Consider the following 6000-nt stretch of genomic DNA (forward strand, 5'->3'; position numbering starts at 1 on the left):
TTTTTTTTTTTTTTTTTGTATCTCTTCTCGAATTGGCTTCAAAACTAACTTAAAGTTGGAAGCAACAGATTACAACAAAGCATCATAATAAAACCTCATATTTTGCATACAAAATAAATCACTGAGCCTTTTCCAGTGCACTGCCACATGATTGTGCTGGATTTATGAAGAGTGGTCAAATCTGATTTGACTAGCAAAGCGTTCCCCTCCCGGCCTGCTGTGTGTAGCGTTGAAGAGGGCTGAGTTGTTTGCTGTGCCTCTAGGCGTGAGGATGAGGGGGAGCAGCCTGGAGTTCCTGCCTGGCTCAGGGGGAGGTTGGACTGGATTAGACGGCTGACAGCTGGGCCACATCTCTGGAGGCACGGGGCGGCGAGGCCCCCTGTCTGCCTGCCTCTGCACCAAGTGTCAATTTGAGCATGAAGGAAGGATGGAGTGAGCCAAAAAGTAAGTAAGTGAGCGAAGTGGGGCCACTGGTAGTCCTTGGTGGATAGACATCAGCGGTGCATGGGCCGTACACACCGTTAGGCATCAGGAAACACAGTGTTTATTTAGGGGGTTTTGACTTGGGGGCACAAATGTGTGCACACATGGACAGACACACAGACACAAGACAAAGCACACTTACAAGGTTGCAGCTTATGACCCCCCCCTTGTTTGGATAGTATTGCATACAGCCAACACAACATGGTATCATGGTAGCATATTAAGCGGACATAGCTAATAGACTTCAAACTTTTAAGTGTTCCTATATTCATTAATCATGTTTGTTTCATAATCAAAGTGCAATCTTTTCTTAAGGAAATCAAAGCTTTTCAATAATGCAGAAAAGGCAGTGAAACCAGCTCGCCTCAGGTGGTATCCTGTACAATTATATGCAATCAAGATTACAAACAACTTCAAAATCAAACACGCTTCTATTTTACTTCTATTTTCACTGATGGGATATCTAATTAAATCTGACTTCTCTAAGTGGTTACATTATTTGATAAGTTGACTTTCAGTGTTCACTGGAACTTTCAGAGGAGATGCCTTGATAGACTATCTGATTGTAACATACAAAACAACTGGCATAATTTACTTGAGCAGCACGGCGTTAATATGAGGAATGTTCCATAACCATATGAGAATTTTCTATAATAGGTTTTCCCTAATCCTGGGAGACTGCTTTGTGTATTTCCTGCACTGAGACTTGGCCATCACTGGGACGTGGGATGTGGGCCGGAGTCGACTTTATTAGCTGGTGATGTTCTAATGTGATTTATTTTTATAAATGAGAGTGGGGTGGGAATGCAAGTGGGGGTGGAGGCCAGTATGCAAATGCGTCCCCTCATTAAGCACCACCACCACACAACATTATCTGCTGTTCCTAGGATTGTTTGTGTGCATTAACGAGGTGCAACCATGTCTGCCAACTAATGACATTGTAATGATCAGAAGACTCATGATAAAGTCATCAGATGCCATGACATTTACACATTCTGTATTAGGAGGAATTCCACCACCCAAACACCCAGGTGGGCTCGAGGTGAACCTCATGATCATGAAATTATTAGTGTGATAGAAGAACATTAATAGTGGTTAAAGCTTTAAATTCAAGGTGATAACAAAGAGAGCTCAGCAACAAAAACCCATTATCATAAGTTTACATATTTATCATACTTACTTAAGGTCAGTATAAGATATTTACTGCAAATATGTATATTTCAAATGAGATTTTGTGCTTGTTTACCTCAAAATGGTTAAGAATAATACCAATAAAGAAATAAAGATAATAAAGAAAGCATTGCATTTGTGTTCTCTACAACTTTGGAGTGTTAAGTTTTAATTATTTGTGATTACATATTAATAACATAAGAGTTTAGGTATTGTTTAGACAAATGATACATTATTTGAAACACTGTTTGTGTCTATTAATGGATAATTTATCCAGACTCTAAGGTTCAAACAAGGCATCTTTCACTAAAAATGCATAAATGGTTATTTCAAAATGATCACAGCAAAGATGACCGTGCGACGCTGCGCATCGGTCTTATTTTTGGTCCTTCAAACTTTTCTTGTGAAGTTGCGATGCAGTTCTCTGGGGACTTTCATGAGCCCATTTGTGTGTAAAGATGTTTATCTTTATGGCTTGCAAGAATGAGGAGATTAACCCCATAACTAGCAGACATCTTACAGTTGATCTGAGCATCATTAGGCCACATTAATAACCCATGCAAGTGCAAATGGACTTTTTTTTTATCATCTTAATTACATGACATCTGAGCTCTCTATCTGAAGATGACTCTCTTTGGAGACGAGAGGGGCATGTGACTTCGAGGTAGCTGTTTTTGTGTGCAAATCGGAGTGGATGTATAGAGCTGAGAACCATGTGCACACACACACCCCCACCACACACACACACACACACACACAAACCAGCCATCTAAACTAAAAAGGATGCCATTGCCCATTAGAGAGATGGATTGACAGGAGTGCAGAATAAATCTTTGTGGCAGTGAGTCAGAAATATAAATAGAGCACCTAAGATAGATTTGTCTCTGGTGTTGATGAAGTTACCTCTGGGGGTAGAGCTCTACCTTTTTAGTAATGAGGACAGCCACAAACACTTTGGTCTCCTAATGAGAAATGATAGGTTTGGAGGTGCCATACAAAAGTGCCATAGAACAGCACCTCACTTAAGCATTTACCATAGTGATACTTGCCAAAAATACCAAGACTGTGATTCATTTGTGAAAGAATGAGCCCCACCTGGTGGCTTTGATGTACAGCATGCTCCTGTACATGGGAAGTCAGTACTGAACCACATCTATATCAGTGAATATTCACACTGCTATACTGTTAAAATATCTTCCATGAACCTTTTATTTATTTATGGCTATTTTCTTGTCTTTAAATTGCTTTATACATTCTGGATTGGCTCTTCAAAATGGCTTCAAAAGACATTTATTTTCAGCAGTGGGTTTACACATTTACCCTCAGAAACAGAAACAAGAAATTTAGCTCAGATTAAACGTCATCTGGATTTATCTGTACTGTTAATATCAGAATCGATGGCTTTCTGTGTCTCCGTATCTTCACGAGTGTTTTTAATCAAAGGTTCCTCTCCATAAGAAAAAAAAAGCTCCATTAACAGCTGAATTATTTTAATTAGATCAATAAACGATGGTAAAATCAGGTAGGCAGGGGAGGCAAGGAATGCTCTATTACCCATTTTATCATCAAAGCGAGTGCTGTGCTAATTATGCTAGCAGCACCCAGTCAGAGCAGCCCACCAGAGACTGATAACAGAGGACTGCCCAGGGTTACAGTGATTGCACACAGCACACATCCCCCTCTACACCGTGTCATTGGACAGGTTATATTGCTGATATTCATGCAAAAATAGGATGCATAATGGTATAGTGGAGCACTAAGAGGGGTGTGGCGTGCACGCAATGGGCTTTTGAACCTGAGTTTGAGAGCTGGCATCCCATTAGAGCCGTATTGCTAATCAATGTGAGGCATTATAGGTTGTATAAATCACACTCTGACACCTGCTGTATGGGTCGTTAACAGACAATTCACCAGGGAGGGATAGATAGAATAAACATGCATACTCAGACACACAGCACAGTACTGTCTGGAGCTGAGGCTGGGCCGTATTGATACCAAAATGCCATTGTAGTGATAGAAGAGTCTTGGCAGAGACAATCTGATCAATTGAACACATCGAGTACTACTTACTGAGGTCATACACTGAATGACGATAGGGATTTCTCATTTAGTACCACAAATATTAGTTTGTCTTTGCTGCGAAGACGTACTCACAGTCTCACTGCTTTCTAATAATGCTATGTGATCTAGGCTGGAATGATTATTTGCAATTTGCAGTTAACAAACATCCACAGACCACCGGAGGTGTTTCTAAAATATTATGAGGCAAGAAGAGAGAGGTTCCTGTGAAAATTTTTAATTGAGGATGTAGTTATTCTGCCTGAAAAGGCATGCAGGAAAGTGCACACGTAGGCATTTGTAACCTGAGTGTGGTACAGAGGGGGACCATCTGAAGACTCGCAGGCCCTTTGATGTCTTCTGAATACGGGCATAATGCATGTGTAATTAATAAGTCATTTGCATATGATGAACTAGGGCACTTAGTCAATGTTCTCAGGATACAAATACCTGAGGAAAACAATAACAACGGAGAACATTAAAAAAGGGAGTCTACGCAAAAAAAAGACAAATCTATGGCCCGCTTCGGATTAGAAATACATTAGCAGCTAATTATGTCCTAATTGCCAATATTTTAGCAGGTGTTTGTACTTAACCAGTGGTAATGCCCTCCTGGAACAAGCTCATCAGGGTTATTCTCAGGTGAATATCTGCAGTCCTGGGTGATTATGATAGGATAAGATGGTCAAAATATAAGGATGATGATGAACCTTTGGTAAATAAAAATAATGATAATAATACCAATGATAACAACAACAGCAATACTACTGCTGCTACTACTACTGATAATATTAATCACAATAATGATAACTCAGTGAGTGTTACCTATGACATACAGGTCACATCTGTCAGTAACAGTGATACTTAATTATCAGCCGTCACAAGGGCTGAACAGTTGCTGCTACTTTACGCGATAGATAAATAAATAAATAACAAAAGGAAAAGAAGACAAATGAAAAAAAAAAAAGAAAAAGTCATTCCCCTGTTAAGATTCTCACAGTTCAAAGACAGGTATTAATTTTTTTGTCCAAATATTTTTAAAGCAATCAAAGTCACTAGGAGGTGGAATTCTCTTACCTAATCAAACAGCAAATGTAACCGAGAGCCTGATTAAATATTGAGCTTGGGACTTTAGGATATCTTTTTTCATTGGCCTGCTGACATTTGGCAGCGAGGGAGCATCGAATTCCCATAAGTCCCTGGAGTTGGCCCTCTTTGGAAAAGTGCTGAGCAAGCAGAACAGTTCTGTGGACATTTCATGGAGTTAAAAAAAAAAAAAAATGGACCACGAGCATACATCATTGAGGAATCCTCTTCACTTTATTCATTTATGCCTCTTGGTGAGGTCCAGATGAGTAACACTGTGGAGGGAAGTTAACTTGGGTTTTCTTTGCTGAATCACAGAATTATAGAGGGATATTTTACGATACACTGTAATGGAATATGTTCTTGTATTCATACGATATTTCCGTACAGGACCACACTGTACATGTTTATCCGCTTGTTTTCTTGAAAATGCAGATTTCCACAAGGTCTTCAGAGAGTAGTAATTCAACATATCCTTCTATGTTATTGAAACCACCCCAAACAATCACACAGGTCCTTTGATATTTGCCTCTTGGTTTCATGAGTCTGAAATACCAATTTCCCAGTTTCCAACCTGATCCCCAGTGTTACATCAAATATCTGTTCAACTTTTTCCTCCATCTTTTTTCACTCTACTCCCCACACTTACCATTGTATTGTTCGACCTTGAATGAGATGCTGTCAGGCGCTTTTTAGAACATAAGCGTTGCAGTTTCCCATAATCCTCTGGGAGTGTTGAGGTGAGAGCTGTGGCCCAGTAGCACTCTGAGTGGCTGGCAGCGGATCAAAAGCAAACGAGGTTCCTGAGCTCATTCCAATTATAACAGCACACACTATCAACTACAAATACAAACAGCACGTAAGTGATAGCGCTGGTGGCCTGGAGGACTGCTGCCAGAGAGCAGGCAGCATGCTAATCAGGATACCTCTTGCCACGGGCTATTTAGGGAATAGCCTCTCATCCCACCAATTCCCCATGGCTTAGCCAGGGAAAAGAAAGAGAAAAAGGGGAGTGAATTCCCCGAGTGCACAATCCAAGGACAAAATATTAGAAAATAGATCTTTATCTTTGCTCTTGGCCATTATCCATATTAATTGCAAAGAAACAATGCATATGTACTGAATAAAATATAAAGAGATTTGTCGACATGTAAAGCTACAACTGTGTGGACTTCTGTAATTGCCTGTTCTCATGCTGTTAAT

Source organism: Myripristis murdjan, chromosome 17 (genome assembly GCF_902150065.1).
Source record: "Myripristis murdjan chromosome 17, fMyrMur1.1, whole genome shotgun sequence".
In the NCBI taxonomy this organism is placed as follows: domain Eukaryota; kingdom Metazoa; phylum Chordata; class Actinopteri; order Holocentriformes; family Holocentridae; genus Myripristis; species Myripristis murdjan.